Below are 17889 nucleotides of genomic sequence, written 5' to 3'. Positions count from 1 at the left end.
TCACAAATGGTCCATGTTGTCGGGGGCCTTGGAGCTGGCTGTTCGAGTCGGCGCTCAGGGCTTCTTCCCGGGGTCACTGTCCAATTCGTCAGGGTCTTCATCGTCTTCGTCATCGTCGTCTTCGTCATGCCTCTCGGTGACTTCCATCTTAGCCCTCTTCCGTAACGTTCCATTCACTCGCCTCCTTGTCTCGTATCCCTAACTTTCATTCCTCATCGTAACCCCGCCGCCGTGGTCTAGTGGCTAAGGTACTCGGCTGCTGACCCGCAGGGCGCGGGTTCGTATCCCGGCTGCGTCCGCTGCATTTCCGATGGAGGCGGAGATGTTGTAGGCCCGTGTGCTCAGATTTGGGTGCACGTTAAAGAACCCCTGGTGGTCTAAATTTCCGGAGCGCTCCACTACGGCGTCTCTCATAATCATATAGTGGTTTTGGGACGTTAAACCCCACATATCAATCAATCATTCCTCATCGTACCGTCCCTGCCCCAGTCATCATCTCATCGACCCTCATCGCTATCTCTTCGCATCGTTATCTGCCTTTTCCATTCCGTCTCTCTACCATCTCGATCTCATCGCATCGTCTCTCTGATCACCATTCCGCAGTCCCTTTTTGTAAGACCCGACTCCGCCCCTCCGTGGCACCTAACCAATTGCCACAGTTGACATGGCACATTTTTCTGTCAGTTGGTTTGTGTCAGCCTTGACGACTGCCCCCGCAGCCCACGCCGGTAGAAACCCCTCTCTCAAGCAAAGTAAAGCAATAAATATGCATAAGCTCCAAGTTTAGAGAGGGAAACGGGTGTCCTGTTGGACGACACGTGAATTATGGGCGACAAGGAGTCCCAATGCTCCGACAAAGCGCGTTGTTTGTAATGGCCAAAGTCCGGAGTTTGCAGTGTTGTGCTGAAATGTTTTTGGCCGAACAAATTGCCCCGGTGTCTGGTACCCGATGACCCGATGTCCAGATCGAGTCTCAATGCCTCTATGCAACTCGGTGTCTCCCATGAAATTCTCCGCAGCCGCCGCTTCTTCATCCTTCAACGCCGCGGGTGGCGATCCGCGCAGAACGCAGTAATGAGCCTTGGAGCCACGGAGGCTGACGGAAAGTCAGGCCGGGACCGGCACAGGTGCTGCAGCAGCGTCGTGTTCACCGTCCCAACAAAAGTTGCTCAGCTGCTCCCCCATGCCACAATGATGATGATATATGGTGTTTTTTGGCGCAAGGGCCGTTTGATGGCCAAAGAGCGCCAGTTCATGCGACAAGGAATGTGGACAATGATTGTGATTAGCGGCTGTATAAGGGCCATAAAATTCCTCGCGGTAAGGCGGGTAAAACATACAAGTAATAAAATCATGACCATGCCGTGAAGGTGTGTGTGATGTGAATAGATAACAAAAGTTGGTGATAATAAAAAACGATGGTGTATTGTATGGCATTAGCACAAGTGCCTCACTGGTTCATACCCTTGCGTGCAAGGGCCGTGAGGCAAGTGCTTTCCTGTGTAGCCACCGCAGCAAAAACCTCCCTGGAGAGGTCGAGCTACGGGATGCCCGGGTATATGATATGAAAATTACGAATTTCTTTTAAAAACGCTAACAATGATTTATGACTAAAAAGCGGTTCCCTACCAACGAACCTTGCAGGATGTAAAGGTATATGTTGTCGGTAGGGTAATGGAAAATGCCGTTTTCTTATAGTTTCTAAGTGTTTACACTGGATTAACACGTGAAGGACGGTCAATGGTTCACCGCATCTGTCACACAAAGATGGGTCACCACCAGACAAAAGATATGTGTGTGTCGTGTATATGTGTCCTATCCTGAGTCTCGTTAGTATAACCTCTGTATGACGCGATTTTGATACTGGCAGCCAATGACCAAGGTGTGGCTTGATAACGTGTAGTTTGTTTTGTGTGTGTGTATCCCACTTGCTCTGCCAGTAGTCCCTGAGTTTTCGTTTGAGAGACGGCTTAAGATCAAGGGCCGGGATTGATGTGGGTGTAATGGCGGTGCTTTCGTGGGCGGATGCAGCAAGCTGATCCGCCATCACGTTGCCTTGAATCTCACGGTGCCCTGGCACCCAGCACACTACAACACGTTGGTTGAGTGTGTAGAGTGTGCATAAAATAGAGTAAAGTGAGACGAGGACAGGGTTTTTTTTTGTTTTTAAGACTGCGCAGAGCCGTTACAACACTGAGGGAGTCTGTATAAATTACTGCTTTTTGTATTTGTAATTGCTTGATGTGTTTAGCCGCCACAAGTATCGCGTAGGCTTCCGCTGTGAAGATACTTGTGCCTGGATGTAGAGGGCCAGCATCCGAAAAGGATGGGCCGACAGCAGCGTAGGACACAGAGGAGTTAGACTTAGAGGCATCTGTAAAAAACTCAGGACGTGTGTATTTGTGTTGAAGTTCCAGGAAGTATGTTCGGATATGGGCAATAGGCGCATGTTTTGCAACTTCTAGGAACGACACATCACAGTCTATAATCTGCCACTGCCACGGTGGCGGGTATGCTACAGGAGCCATTAAACTGTGTTCAAGTGACACTCCAGTTTCTTCAGCTAGACCCTTCAGGCGTACTGAGAAGGGCTGCCTCATTGAAGGCCTGTTTTGGAACAGAATGGAGCTCGACAGATCATTAATAGTAGAGTATGAGGGGTGCTTCTTGTCTGCTTTCACCTTCAGGAAGTATACAAAGGACATGTAAGTTCTCTGCAGATGAAGCGACCACTCATTTGACTCAACATAAAGGCTTTCTACGGGGCTGGTGCGAAAACCACCCGTAGAAAGGCGGATGCCCAAATGGTGCACGGGGTCCAGCATCTTCAAAGCACTTTGAGTCGCAGACTGATAAACAACGGCCCCATAATCTAAGCGGGTGCGAATGAGGCTTCTATACAGGTTGATGAGACATTGCCTGTCACTACCCCACGTAGTACGTGACAACACTTTTATAACATTCATGGCTTTTAAGCATTTTGTTTTTAGATACTTGATGTGCGGTACGAAGGTCAACTTGTTGTCCAAGATTAAGCCTAGGAATTTATGCTCCGCATTGACAGACAGACGTTGACCGTTCAGTTCAATGTCAGGTTCCGAATGCATGCCTCTCTTTCGAGAGAACAAGACACAGGTGCTTTTTTGTGGGTTAAGTCGAAATCCGTTTTCATCAGCCCATTTGGAGACCTTGTTCAAACCCAGCTGAACCTGCCGCTCACACATTGCCAAGTTGCATGACTTGAAACCAAGCTGAACGTCATCGACATATGTACAATAAAACATATTGCGGGGAATGGACAAGTGCAAGGAATTCATTTTGATAATAAAAAGTGTGCAACTAAGTACACCACCTTGTGGCACGCCTGTTTCCTGGACAAATGTTCGCGAGAGAACACTGCCCACACGGACACGGAATGTTCGGTTTGACAGGTAACTTTCAATTATGTGAAACATTCTTCCGCGCACACCAAGGTGGGACAGGTCTCTTAGAATTTCAAAACGCCATGTTGTATCATAAGCCTTTTTGATATCGAGGAACACAGAGAGAAAATATTGTTTATGGACGAAGGCGTCCCTGATCTGTGCCTCAATACGAACAAGGTGGTCTGTGGTGGATCTACTTTCTCGAAACCCGCAATGAAATGGGCCGAGCAAATTGTTTGTTTCTAAGTAGTGGAGTAAGCGGCAATTAATCATTTTTTTCAAATAGCTTACAGAGGCAGCTTGTTAACGGTATAGGTCTGTAACTTGATACAGTAGAGGAATCCTTTCCTTGCTTCAAAATTGGAATTATAACAGCCTCCTTCCAGGAGGAGGGGATCACACCTGAAAACCATATGCGATTATAAAGAGAGAGGAGGGTTTCTTCAGTTTCGGAGGGTAGTTCCTTTAGCATCGCGTACATTACATTGTCAGAACCTGGGGTAGATGTATTACAGCAGTTGAGTGCTGTTCGCAGTTCTGCTAAGCAGAATGGTGCATTATATGCCTCATTTCTTGGGGATTTTCTTTCTAACTTTTGTTTTTCTATTCGTGCCTTGTAATTCTGGAAGGATTCGGAGTAGTGTGAGGAGCTCGATATGTGTTCGAAATGTGTGCCAAGAAAGTTGGCTTGATCCTCCAAGCTTTCCCCGAGGCTATTTACTAGTGGAAGAGAATACGTTTGTTGGCCCTTAATTTTCTTTACCTTATTCCACACTTTTCCCTCATCTGTGTACGAGTTGATACTCGATATAAACTTTGTCCAGCTCTCTCGTCTAGCTTGTCGACGCGTTCTCCGTGCCTGCGATTTGACCCGCTTGAAATTTTCCAGGTTTTCTGCTGTAGGGGAATCGCGAAGCAACGCCCATGCTTTGTTCTGAGTGGTCCGTGCTTTCCTGCATACGTCGTTCCACCATGGGACTCGCCGTTTAGAAGACATGCCACTCGTTTTGGCAATACATTTAGATGCGGCATCAAGTATAAAAGCTGTAAAATACGTGACAGCGTCATCTATGGTCAGGGCAGACAGCTCAGTCCATGTCATGTGTGTAAGAGGTCTATACCCTTCCCAATCAGCTGACTCAATCTTCCATCGAGGAACCTGCGGGGGTAGTTGATCTTTGTTCGGCGCACTCAGGATGATTGGGAAGTGATCACTCCCATAAGGGTTTTTAAGAACGTTCCATTTAAAAACAAGTAAAAGGGACGGTGATGAAATGCTAAGATCTATGGAGGAGTATGTGTTGCTTGCAAGGCTAAAATACGTAGGCTCCTTCATATTTAAAAGACATAAACTAGAAGAAAAAAGGAGCTGCTCAATGAGACGTCCTCGCGCATCACAGTGAGCATCACCCCACAGGACATTGTATGCATTAAAATCACCTAGAACCAGAAATGGCTCTGGGAGTTCATCTATTAGTGATTCCAGATCACGTCTGTGTAGCTGTTGATGTGGTGGTATGTACACAGAACATATGGTAATAAGTTTGTTAAAAAGTACAGCTCGAATGGCCACTGCCTCCAGGGCCGTTTGGAGCTTCAAATGCTGGCATGCTATACTACGATCGACTATAGTGGCTACACCGCCAGATGGTACAACAGGATCCTCCCGGTCTTTTCGGAAAATAATATATTGTCGTAGGAAGTCCTTGTGCTTAGGAGTTAAGTGCGTTTCTTGCACACATAGCACTTTCGCGTTAAACTTACACAGAAGTTCTTGGACGTCATCTAAATTTCTAAGTATTCCCCTTACGTTCCACTGTATGATTTTGTCCATAGTGGAAAAAAAGGGGAAAAGTGCTGTGTGCAAAGAAGACGGGGATTAATTCATTTTACAGGGCCTTTGTCAGGCCCTGTAATTGGCGTTCTGTCCTTTTTGGGGCGGTCGAGCGAAGCTCGTCGCTCCTTCGGCGCTTCCTGCGCCGTTTGGCTTGAACTGGTGTCCATAGCCTCTTGCGAGGCACTGGACACCCGCTCTAAAGAGCGATCTGTGCGTCACTTAGACTTCGCCTCGATCGACGAAGTCTTTGTCCCCACCGAGCTGGGGGTTGATGGAGCCCCCTTGGCCTCGTGATTGCCCTGGCTGCTGCCAGAGCTTGTAGAGGTCACTGGTGTGGACAGGCTGAACGTGGGCAGGGCAGCGCTGGCTGCTCCCGCCGCAGGGGCGTGTGGCATTGGCCTCGGCACGCTAGGCGTGGTCCGGGCAACTCCCAAGGGCTTTTGTGGTGCCGCCCCTCGTTGCACCACTTCGGCAAAAGGTGTTTTTAGTGCTAATGATAACGAGACTCGTTGTCTTGCTTCCCTGAATGTGATATTTTCCTTAACTTTTATAGTTATTATTTCTTTTTCTCTTTTCCAGGCTGGGCACGCTCTGGAGTATGCGGGGTTGCTACCTTCGCAGTTTGCACAGAGGATCTCGTCATGACTACATTCATCAGCACTGTGGCCGGTTGTGCCACACTTAGCACACATCAGCTTTCCTCGGCAGCTCTGGGATGAATGACCAAATCGCTGGCATTTAAAACAACGCCTCGGGGTTGGAATGAAGGGTCGGACATGGAGTTTTACATAGCCAGTTTCGAGAGTCTCGGGTAAAGTGGTTGAGTTGAAGGTGAGTATCAAGTGCTTTGTTGCTATTTCATTGTTGTTACGTCTGATTTTGATGCGCTGGACTTGTATTACACATTGATCCTTCCATCCATCAAAGGGCTCTTCTTCACTCAGTGTCATCAAATCTTCGTCCGATACCACGCCCTTCACTGTATTCATGGTACGGTGTGCGCTCACAGAGACAGGGATGTTACCAAAGGCCACGAGGTGCGAGAGTTTATTGTACTGTTCCTTGTCTTTTAATTCGAGAAGCAGATCTCCACTTGCCATCTTCGTGGCCTTATAACCGGTTCCAATGGTCTCTCTCAAGCACTTGGCTACAAGGAAGGGCGAGATTGCTCTAGCTTTTGTAGATGATTGTTCGCAGTGGAGGACATGGTATTATGGAAAACTTTCTTTGTTTTTGGGCCAAAGTAGGAATGTTGCATCGGTGCGTACCCTTTTTGAAGCACGATCAGTTAAAGAGGGGGTCGGGGATCCCATGAGAAAATGTGTATTTTTCGGTAACGGCGCCTACCACCCACCACGGAGTCCAACGAGGGGACGTGGCAGAGCATGTGGGCATGTCTGCGCAACGCCAGCAGTACGCAGTTACTATAACCCAATATGTTTTACCCTAGTTTGGATAGCCACACAAGGTTAACCCTTGCCGCCAGGAAAAATTGGAAGTAAAATGAAGTGAGGAGAAGACAGGAAAGATGTAAAGTGAGAACAAAAGACGAAGATATGGGGAGAGAGAAATAGGAAAAGGCGACTGCCGATTTCCCCTGGGTGGGTCAGCCCAGAGGTGCCGTCTACGTGAAGCCGGGGCCAAAGGGGTGTGTTGCCTCTGCCGGGGAGCCTTAAAGGTCCAATCACCCAGCGTCGGCTCAACCCCCAGGATCCCCTTTTCCCCGGACACGGCAAAGCCACGCACGGCTGGCGTGGGAGGGAGTAGAACTCCCCCGTTAGCTCGGGTCCGTGGTGTCGCTACACACCAAACGCCTACTTGCGCAGGCGCCCCTGTGGGCTCCCCCATGCCACAAATCTGAAGGGTGCGCGCGGAGCATTGCCATCGTACACTGTCACACTGTCCGTAGACAACAAGGCGCCACCCAGTCCTGGTGTTTGCGCGGGGAGCCCGCGAGAACAATCGACAGAATCCTTCCAGGAACTCCACTCCGGAATGGGCATTCGTTACCCCAAAAGTTTTCTTTTCCTCTTCATTCCCAATGCGTGGGTTTAATAAATGAACGTGAACATCTTGAAAGGGCCGGGGTTCAGTCCGTGTTTGCGGGGACGTCACATAATGACGAGATGAGTTACCAACTCGCTCAGTGTTTTGTGATTCGAAATTATAGGGGATGTTCTTATACATTCTTTTAGCATCCCTATACTTTATCGGCTATTATCTGTTAGTTCTCATTATTGTTGTGTCCAACAAAAAAGACTTTCAAATTTGTACTTCCTTCTATCATTCATAGCAAGGGTCTCGCTCGCACATGCTTAATGTCTTCATCGGTTAGTGCGGGACAGGTTACTTACTGCTCAGCTGGCTGGTCATAGGAACAACACATGCTACATGATGTCAACAGGCTAAAAGTGCGTACACGTATTTGCGGGTTTCGCTCCAAATGTCGCCTTCTGCCGGCCAAGCGGTCATTAGCGTTTTATCTTGCCTTATACGATGTATCTATGTTCCTGAACTACAAATACCTGAACTACAAAGATAAAAACAACATTCTAAGGAACGCTTCTAAGCTTAAGAAGTTAAAAGAACCTCGCGTATGAATTGAGGAAGACTTCTCACGACAATTACAAGTTGTCAGAAAAAAACTGCGAGACTTCGCTCGGGAGAACCGCACCCAAGATCAGAAGTACAGGGTTGTCTTTGATAAACTGCTTCTCGGAAACAAGTGTTATTCATTTGGAGGCGGAAATGTTGTAGGCCCGTGTGCTGAGATTTGGGTGCACGTTAAAGAACCCCAGGTGGTAGAAATTTTCGGAGCCCTCCACTACGGCGTCTCTCATAATCGTATGGTGGTTTTGGAACGTTAAATCCCACAAATCAATCAAGTGTTATTCATTCGACTCAGCAAAAAATGAGATAGTCTGTCTTCCAAGGAACGAAGAATCTACGTCAAGCATGCCACCTTCACACAGAGTGGCTAATCCAGAAGGGGAAGATGATACTATTGGTGACTGACATGAAACCGTTAAGGCAGCAAAAAATTTATCAATTTTAGTGTGCAATTTTCGTAGTGTGCTCCCAAAGCAAGATCAGCTATGTGCATTTGTAGAATCATGTTCGGCAGACATTGTTCTGGGCACACAGACATGGCTGACTCCCGAGATTAACAATACCGAACTGTCACTCTCTAAAGCATTTACGATATTCAGGAGAGACCGAGTGGCCGCACGCGGTAGTGGAGTGATAGTGGCCGTAAAATATACGTTTCGTGCACGCGTTGTTCCGACGATTTCCGATATAGAAATTCTGTGGCTTCTGATTTAAATGTGCCCTTCTGTAACTTGTGCCGTCGGGGTTTGTTACCGCCCACCCGATTACCCTCAAGAATTCGTGGAAATTTTAAATGATTGTTTAAGCGCTATCCAGGACAAATACCCAGCATCACCAATTATTCTAGGTGGTGATTTTAATTACCCTGCGGTCGATTGGCAATCCTACACATCCCTTGGCGGTACAAGAAATAACGAATGCAAGGAATGTTTAGTTGTGCTTTCTTTATTTGATTTGCAACAAATAGTTTGTGAATGCACTCGTGGTAATGCCATTTTGGATCTGGTATTAACTACCGAGCCGGGAAAAATGACTCTCCGTGTTTTGACATCTATTATTGATTATAATGTTCTCCACTGTGAATATGCATTAAAAATAACAAACCTGGGCAACCAAAGAAAACTATCTACAGTTACGCACGCGCAAATGTTGATCTTATCCTCCAAGAGTTGTTATCTTTTTGCGTTGAATTTTTGTGCACAATGCGTAACCGCAATGTTAATGATAACTGGATCAGTGTCAAAAACAAAGTAGTTGAACTGAAGCATAAGCCCATCCCCAAGGTCGAAATCGTTTCATCAGGTCAAAGCGCATGGTTCACTTCACACGTAAAAAGAGCAATAAATAAGAAGAAACGCTCGTACTCAAAAGCCAAGTCCTCTAACTCGGATGGTGATTGGGAACGCAATCTCGAAGCATCAAAAAACTGCAAATCTTTAATTCAAGATTCCAAAGAAAAAGTCTATAATAATGATATTGTCAGCATGTTAAAAAATAATACAAAAAATTCGGGAATATAATCAATCCCAAACGGAACTCACAAGTGAGTATAGATATATTCAAAGAAGGCGAATTACTTTCACCATCCGAGGTTGCGACCGAACTTAACTCTTTTTTAGCTCTGTTTTTACCGATGAAAGCCAACTATTACTTGAACTTCAACCAGCTTCTATTTTGACTTTTATGAGTGGCATTACCATCACACCGGAAGGAATTGAATGTGCCATTGATCTACTTTTGAATAATGCCGCCCCAGGACCCGATGGCATTTGTCCAAAACTGCTCAAAATGACTAAACCAATTATAGCTTGTATCTTAGCCGCCATTTTTCAACAGTCACTCGACACCGGTATCATACCGGATGACTGGAAAATCGCACGCGTCGTTCCTGTATTCAAATCCGGCAACCGATCAGAACTTTCAAATTATAGACCGATCTTCTTAACAAGCATACCATGCGAAATTCTAGAACATATATCATCAGCCGTTATGACATATCTTACAAAGCAAAACTTTTTTTATATTCATCAGCATGGATTTCTTCGAGGGCGTTCGTGTGAAACCAAATTATTTGAGCTTGTAACCGACCTTCATCAGGCCGTTCATGACTCATCCCAAATTGATGCCATATTTATCGACTTTGCAAAAGCATTTGATAAAGTACCCCATAAACGCCTAATGATGAAACTTGCCCGGCTCAACATAAACAGCAGCGTACTCACTTGGATTGCAGCATTTTTAACCAAGCGCTATCAATACGTTTCCGTAAATGACCGCAATTCCCCCTTAGCCGAAGTCAAATTAGGAGTGCCTCAGGGCTCGGTACTGGGACCAATTTTATTCTTGGTTTAAATTAATGACGTAGGCAATAACTTAATTTCTAACGTTCGGTTTTTCACCGACGATTGCGTAATTTATAGAAAAATTAACAGCTCTGAAGATTCTATTACTTTACAGACCAACCTGGATAATATTGTTAACTGGTGCGAAGATTGGCAAATGCAAATAAATGCTTTCAAAACAAAAGCTCTGACATTTACTAGGTCTACTAACATGCACCTAAATTCGTATTCTATTAATAACACAGCTATCGAAAACGTTTCTACGCTAAAATATCTGGGTGTCTATTTGTCATCCAACCTTACGTGGAATGAACCCATTGATGCTATAATTTCCAAGGCAAGTAAAACACTCTGTTTCATCAGACGAAATTTGTATCTTTAGCTAGTCAGTCAACTAAACTTTTAGCTTATACTTCATTAGCTCGATCCAAACTCGAGTACGCGTCTATTATTTGGAACCCAAACCAGGCATACTTAACAAACAGACTGGAGGCCTTGCAAAATAAAGCAGCACGTCTTATTACTAAGAACTATTCCCGCACATCTAGCATAACTGCCATTGAAGAATCTGTACAGCTGCCCTCCCTGGAAAAACGAAGAATACTAGCATCACTATGTCACTTCCACCGGCTCTGTCATAGTGCGTCGTCATTTGCTGCATCGCATATCAAACCTGCCCATCGCATTTTTCCGCGTCTAGATCACCCTTTCAAAGTCCTCCCCTTGTTTGCCCGTCCTAATCTTCTTCGTCAATCCCCGTTGTTCTTGGCCATCTTTCATTGGAATTGATTACCAGAAGATATTGCCACAATTCATAATCACGATTTGTTTGTAAGCCACTTGAAGCGATTTTTATTATCAGAGCCATGAACCATTTACTATGTGCGCTTGCTTTGTATTTCTTTTTCATTTATTTTTGTTTGTTTGTTTGCTTTTCTACCGTTTTCTGTTACATGCCCGCTCTTGACTGTGTTTGCTCCTAAATTGAAATGTACTCAACACATTGTTCTCCCCCCCCCCCCCCCTATGTAATGCCCTTCGGGGCCTTTAGGGTATCTGAATAAAAAAAAAATCGGCGGCATTGCGCTGGCATTGATAAAATAAAGGACGTGGTTGTGAAATATGGAGGCCATCTGGCAGTGTCGTGGAAAACATGAGTTTGTGCAAAGGTCGGAGTCACTGCCAGGTGGCAGCCCCATATTGTCGTGAAAGCGCTTTTTTTTTGCATAGCTAGCATCTTCAGCGCAGCGTAAAAATGCCCACTGTTTTGCGCATAGTGTCGCGTTTTTAGTGCAGCGTAAGAAACACTACAGTCTCTAGAATTCTTTATCTTATTTCTAATGAAGGAACACACCAAACAATATTACATATACATGTTACCTTATTTGTTACCTCATGTAAGTATTGGCGGAAATGTTGTAGGCCCATGTGCTCAGATTTGGTTGCACGTTGAAGAACCCCAAGGGTCTAAATTTCCGGAGCCCTCCACTACGGCGTCTTTCATAATCATATGGTGGTTTTGGGGACGCTAAACCCCACATGTCAATTACCTTATGTATGATTTCAGAGTTGCTATTTTACTATTTGCTGTCATGGGCCCAGGCGTGTTCTTTTTGTATATTCGCTTTTCGCTGGCTGTAATATTTTGTAATTTCGTAACTTAATTCTTTTTTACTGGGTCAAAGGGCTGCTTAAGCTGTAACATGCAGCTTTTAAAATACGAAGCATTTCTTAGCGAACTTCGGCGCCTTGGAGCAAATATATCTAGCCACCTACGTTTGGGTGCTCTCGCGGTAACCCCTTTATATTGGCGTGAACCGAAATTAGCATGGCAGGGTAAGATGGTTCGACGAATATGACACACTAATTAAGACACGAATGATGTCATGATCACGTCGCATACGACGTCAAACACTTCCCGATAGACAGTTGCACATACCCACGAGCGGGTATGTGCGCTGGTATGTGGGTATGTGCCACAAGCGATTGACGCTTAGTATCTACCTTCGAACGACAACACACGTAGGAATTTCTACGCGGTAGCGTTAAGAGATATCCGGCATCGATTGCGTCTACCCGACGAATGTGAAGAATAAACGTCAGGGTTCCAGCTGAAATTGCACCTAAGCCTTCGGCGTGGTATTGAAGCATTTTATTACAGAGCTAATCCAGGTCTTTGATCTACTTTTTAATAGACACTAATCTTCTTCAAACGTCAATAGTGGTTGCTGTACTGAGTACTTAATTTTATAAACATTGCTTATTTTAGAAATATAAGTACTCCTTTATTATAGCCGCCACGTCGGGTTAACGTCGATTGTGGTTAGTTGGAATGCGCAGTTCATTTATGTAAGAGTGTTCAGGACCAGCATCCTGGCGAGCATCAGTGCTTCATATCAGCTTCTGGTTTTGCTAATACGCATGTTCCAGTTGGCATCGCTGCGCAAGTGCAAACAACTGGTTATATAAACATCGAAAACTCTTCAACATTAGCCTAGGCGTGTTATATTAGTACATATATTTAGCGTCATTTCATGACATGTTATTAAATTTAAAAATTTGAACACGGTCACCATTCCTGCACATGCTTTGCATAAAGTCGATGGTAGGTACGTGAGATATGCCGAACTTTTTGTTGCTTTGCACCTATTCACGTGCAAAATGTCCTTTGTCACGTGGTTAAATAAACTCGAACCCAGACCTCAGATATGCAAAATATTTGTTTTTTCCAGCAATATGCACAAGTACGAATGCAGCCACGCTGACAGGGCGTTCAGCAAGTGCCTAAGCTTTGGTGGGATGACTCAATCATATGATAGACAGACATACCTTATTGCTGCATTAAAGTATCTTAATAAAAACTACGATCTTTAAAAGACTGTCTCAGGCTCACCGGAATGGAAATAGGCCAGAATGGAAACACACACACACACACACACACACACACACACACACAACTTCGTCTTTAACTCTCACTGTTTTATATTTCCTGTGTACTTCTCCCTTCTGCTCACTTCCGATTCTTCCTGGCGGCAAAAGTAAACCTTGTGTATGTGCTCTGTCTTGGGCACTATATATTTTGTTATAGGCTGCGTACAGCTGACGTTGACATGCCTCGAATAATTTTAGGACCTGTCCCATCCGCGCGTTGGGCTCCATGGTGGACGGCTAGCATGGCTGCCGAAATTACACCTATTTTATGGCTTTTACTTCTCTCCCTTTACAGCAGGATCGTCCTCTCTCCAAGAGAGGGCGCACCGAAGATATTTGCAATTATTTCAGAACACTCAAAGAAACTTTTCCCCGCTACCATGTGATTCACTATGAAACTACTGAAACGACGCCAGAACAATCTCGCCCTTTGTTGTCTCCAAATGCCTCACCATTGCACTTGGCCCAGTTAACCAGACTACAGGAATGGCCAGTGGGAATCTCTTGTTTGAGGTAAAAATTCAGACCCAGTATGAAAACCTCTTGAAACTAGAATCGTTTGGAAACATTCCTATGCTGTGTTTGGAAGCATTTCCCTAGGCGCTCTGTTTAATGATGACAAGGCTTGGCCTGACTGAAGGTGAGCTCCTCGAGGGCTGGAAAGACCAGCAGGTGACGCAAGTACAAAGAATCAAAGTTAGGCGTGATAAGATGAAAGTCCCAACCAAACATATTATTGTGACATGTTGCACCATCACCCTGCCTGAACATCTCGAAATAGGATACTTGAAGTTAAATATGCGACCTTACATCCCAAACCTACGACTTTGCTTCAAGTGCCAGCGTTTTGGTCACGGCGCTGAGCGTTGCCACGGCCAACACACCTGTGCAAAGTGCGCCACCACAGGACACGCCATCGACGATTGCAAAGTAGAGGATGAGGACCACTGCAGGAACTGCGATGATGCCCACCCCGCATACTCCCGAACGTGTCCAACAGAGAAAAAGGAAAAAGAAATAGTTACACTCAAAGCCACACAAAACATAACTTTTCGAGAAGCTGGACAACAGGTATGTAGTCTTTTCACAAACCATCGTTCGCCGACGTAGTGCAACAGGCGACAGCACTACAACGGCCTGCGGCAGCTGCCCATGCCAGGCACAATGTGCCCAGGTGGTTGCCAATACCCCCCCCCCCCCATTGTGTGAACAGCCAAGGCGGCCCTGCCACTTGTTCCCACGGCCACACTAGTGGCCGCTGCAAGATCTTGCAGCAGCCAGGGTAACCCAGCAGCAAAGAAGGTCCCCTTGACCTCTGCCCCGATGGGATGAAAGGTTACGCTTCCCGAGGTGAAGGCGACCTCAGGGTCGGCAGATATAAAGGCCTCGGCTCACCAGGCAAGGCCCCAAGCTCGAAACACTAGCACGCAAATGCGGGCACGCGGTGCTTCTGAGGAAGCAATGGACACCACGGTACCACTGGTGCCAGAAAATAGGTGTAGCTCCATGGAGCGCGCCAAGAGAAATAAAAGCTGTAGAATAGATAGGGTGCAATTAGCAGTGCCTGCAAAAGACGAGGAAGAGGAGCGTGATTCGTGCTCGTGATAGCTCCAATTCGGATCGCTGAGCGCTTCACCTGTGTTCGTTTTTTTAATAAAAGCGTCGCGGACTCAACGCTCAACACGTACTACCAAGTGGTGGAGAGTGCTGGTTTTCTTTTTCACCCTGGAACTCCGCAGCTGGACTCTACCTCCGACTCCATCATGCCTGATGACGTTGCAGCACAGCCGAATGCTGCCACATCCCCCGCTCTCCGCTGCCCCGGTTTTCCGAGGGAGCACGACCCAGTTGTATTCAACGGCACTGTTGAACAGGACGTTGAGGACTGGCTCGCTTCGTTTGAAAAAGTAAGTTTCAACAACCGGTGGGACGATAGCGACAAACTCGGTCACGTCTACTTCTACCTGAGGGGTGTCGCGGAGGTTTGGTTGAACGACCATGAGGCTGAGATTACCATCTGCGGCTCTTTCAAAACAACCTTCGCAGACGTATTCGGCCAACCGGCAGTGCGCAAGGTCTACGCGGAGCAGCGTTTGCGTGATCGTGCCCAGTTGGCAGGGGAATATTTCACGTCTTACATTGAGGACGTCGTAAGCCTTTGCCGGTGCTTCAATCCGGCCATGTCCGAAGCCGACAAAGTCAAGCATATCATGAAGGGCATCCAGGACGATGCGTTCCACATGCTTGTGGCAAAAACTCCTCGAACCATCACAGACATCATTCAGAACTGCCAGAGCTACGACGAGTCCCGAAAGCAGCGCATTTCCACCCGACGTCACAGTTTCGACACGACCAGTACGTCAGTACTGACCGTTGGCGCGATCTCTCCAGATCCGGTAATATTGACGCACCAAATACAACAGTTCATCCGCGAGGAGGTTGCCCGCCAATTGTCTATTCCTCTCTTTCTCCCTAGTAATAGTCATGGACTCCCCTCGTCACTGTGCCAAACCATTGAGGAGCAAGTATCCGAAGCTCTTCCGCCTAAACACCAGCCACCGCCTGTATCAGCGCCGTTGACCTATGCCGACGTCGCAAGAAGGCCTTTACATGCAGTGTCATACAGCACAGGCCCTCCTCAACGCCCTCATGTCTTCTACGCACCACAGGCGCCGACAATCCCGCAAGTTCCGCTTTATCGACGTCCTGCCACCCTTCCCAATAATCCTTGGCGCACACTGCACAACCGACCAATATGCTATTACTGTGGTCTACCCGTGCATGTCGAGTGTTTCTGCCGCCGCCGCGTTCCTCGTCCAACTGCCGTTAAAGCTAATTAAAGCTACGACCATACAGAGCCGCAACAGCCAATGCCCTCCCACGCTCTTTCAAACACTTCATCGTCGAATCGCCGCACCTCCAACTCGTCTCGATCACCCTCCCCGCGCCGGCGCTCGCTATCGCCAATGCTTTGAGGCACCACGCCCACTCACACGGAAAACTGACCACCGCAGTTCCCGAGGCAAGAACTGCGCCACTGTCGAAATCTACAAGGCCTCGTTCCCAACCTGCAAACGAAATCCCAATCTTCATTGAAGGTGTTGCCGTGTCTGCCTTAGTCGATACTAGAGGTGCTGTGTCCGTGTTGAGCGAAGCAATATGCCGCAAGTTGATAAAGGTTACGACTCCACTTTCTGGTGTTTCTCTCCGTACGGCGACCGCACATCACATACAACCTTCCGTCACGTGCACAGCTCGTCTACTCATTCAGGACGTTTTATATGTGGTTGAATTCGTCGTCTTTCCGCACTGCTGACATGACGTTATATTGGGCTGGGACTTTCTTTCCATGCATCATGCCATTGTCGATTGTGCCCCTTCCGAGCTTGAAGTATCAGCAATCTCGGACACCGCTTCTGCCAAGTCAACTTTTTCTCATGTCGTCATCGCCGAGGACACGGAAATCCCACCTATGTTGTCTGCCATTGTGCCGATCTCCTGCGACTATGCTTGCTCTACCGCCTTGTTTACACCGTCAGCGAAATTCACTTCCCGTAAGCACTTTCTTCTCCCATTTTCTCTCATCAATCGAAAACTCCTCCGCAACCATTTATGTCACGAACCTGCTTTCGGTTCCAACCACTATGTTCCGCGAAGAATGTATAGCGCCATTTGATGGCATTGATTATGTCTGCCTAAACTCACTATCTGGTTGCACAGCAAGCCTCCATGTCGTTAGCGTTAACCTCGATACCACGGCCAACACATCTACCACAGATGCCTTCCTTCCATTCATTGCTTCGGACATTCCCAGCGTTCAGCGGACGCAACTCTTGAAGCTTTTTGACCACTTCCGGATGCCTTTCGGTTACAAGCAACCCAGTTTGGGCAGAACAACTTCGATCGCTCATCATACAGACACCAGCAGTCATGCACCCCTGCGCCATCGTCCATACCGCGTCTCTCAAGCGGAACGTCGGGTTATTGAAGACACGGTAACTGACATGCTTAGTCGGGGAGTCATAAAGCCGTCCCACAGTCCCTGGGCATCCCCGGTAGTGCTTGTGAAAAAGAAGAACGGTAGCATCTGCTTCTGTGTTGACTATAGGCGCCTTAACAAGATCACGCGCAAAGATGTCTATCCGCTCCCCAGAATTGATGACGCGCTCAACTGTTTGCAAGGAGCGGAGTTTTTCTCTTCGCTGGATCTCTGGTCGGGGGGCTGGATGAAGCCGACCGCCCCAAAACTGCGTTTGTAACTACTGACAGCTTGTACGAGTTCAACGTGATGCCGTTCAGCCTTTGCAAACCCTCGACCACATTCGAGCGTCTTATGGACAACATACTTCAAGGTCTCAAGTGGCATTCGTGCCTTTGCTATCTGGATGACGTCGTGGTTTTTTCAAAAGATTTCGATACCCATCTCCAGCGCCTCGCAAGTGTCCTGGAATGCCTCACACAGGCTAGGCTACAACTAAATTTGAAGAAATGTCACTTTGGTGCACGGAAGCTCGCAATCTTAGGGCACGTTGTCTGCAAGGACGGCATTCTACCAGACCCAGACAAGCTCCACGCTGTCACCAAGTTTCTTAAGTCGTCGACACTCAAAGAACTCCGGAGCTTTATAGGGCTTTGCTCGTATTTTCGACGATTTATTCGTGATTTCGCATCTATAATGATCCCTTTGGCACGTCTACTTGCTGACAGCCAAGGTATCTCGGCATGGTCGTCCACCTGTGACGAC

Source organism: Rhipicephalus microplus, chromosome 3 (assembly GCF_043290135.1).
Source record: "Rhipicephalus microplus isolate Deutch F79 chromosome 3, USDA_Rmic, whole genome shotgun sequence".
In the NCBI taxonomy this organism is placed as follows: domain Eukaryota; kingdom Metazoa; phylum Arthropoda; class Arachnida; order Ixodida; family Ixodidae; genus Rhipicephalus; species Rhipicephalus microplus.
The sequence above is the reverse complement of the archived record's forward strand: the minus strand, read 5'-3'. Positions refer to the sequence as shown.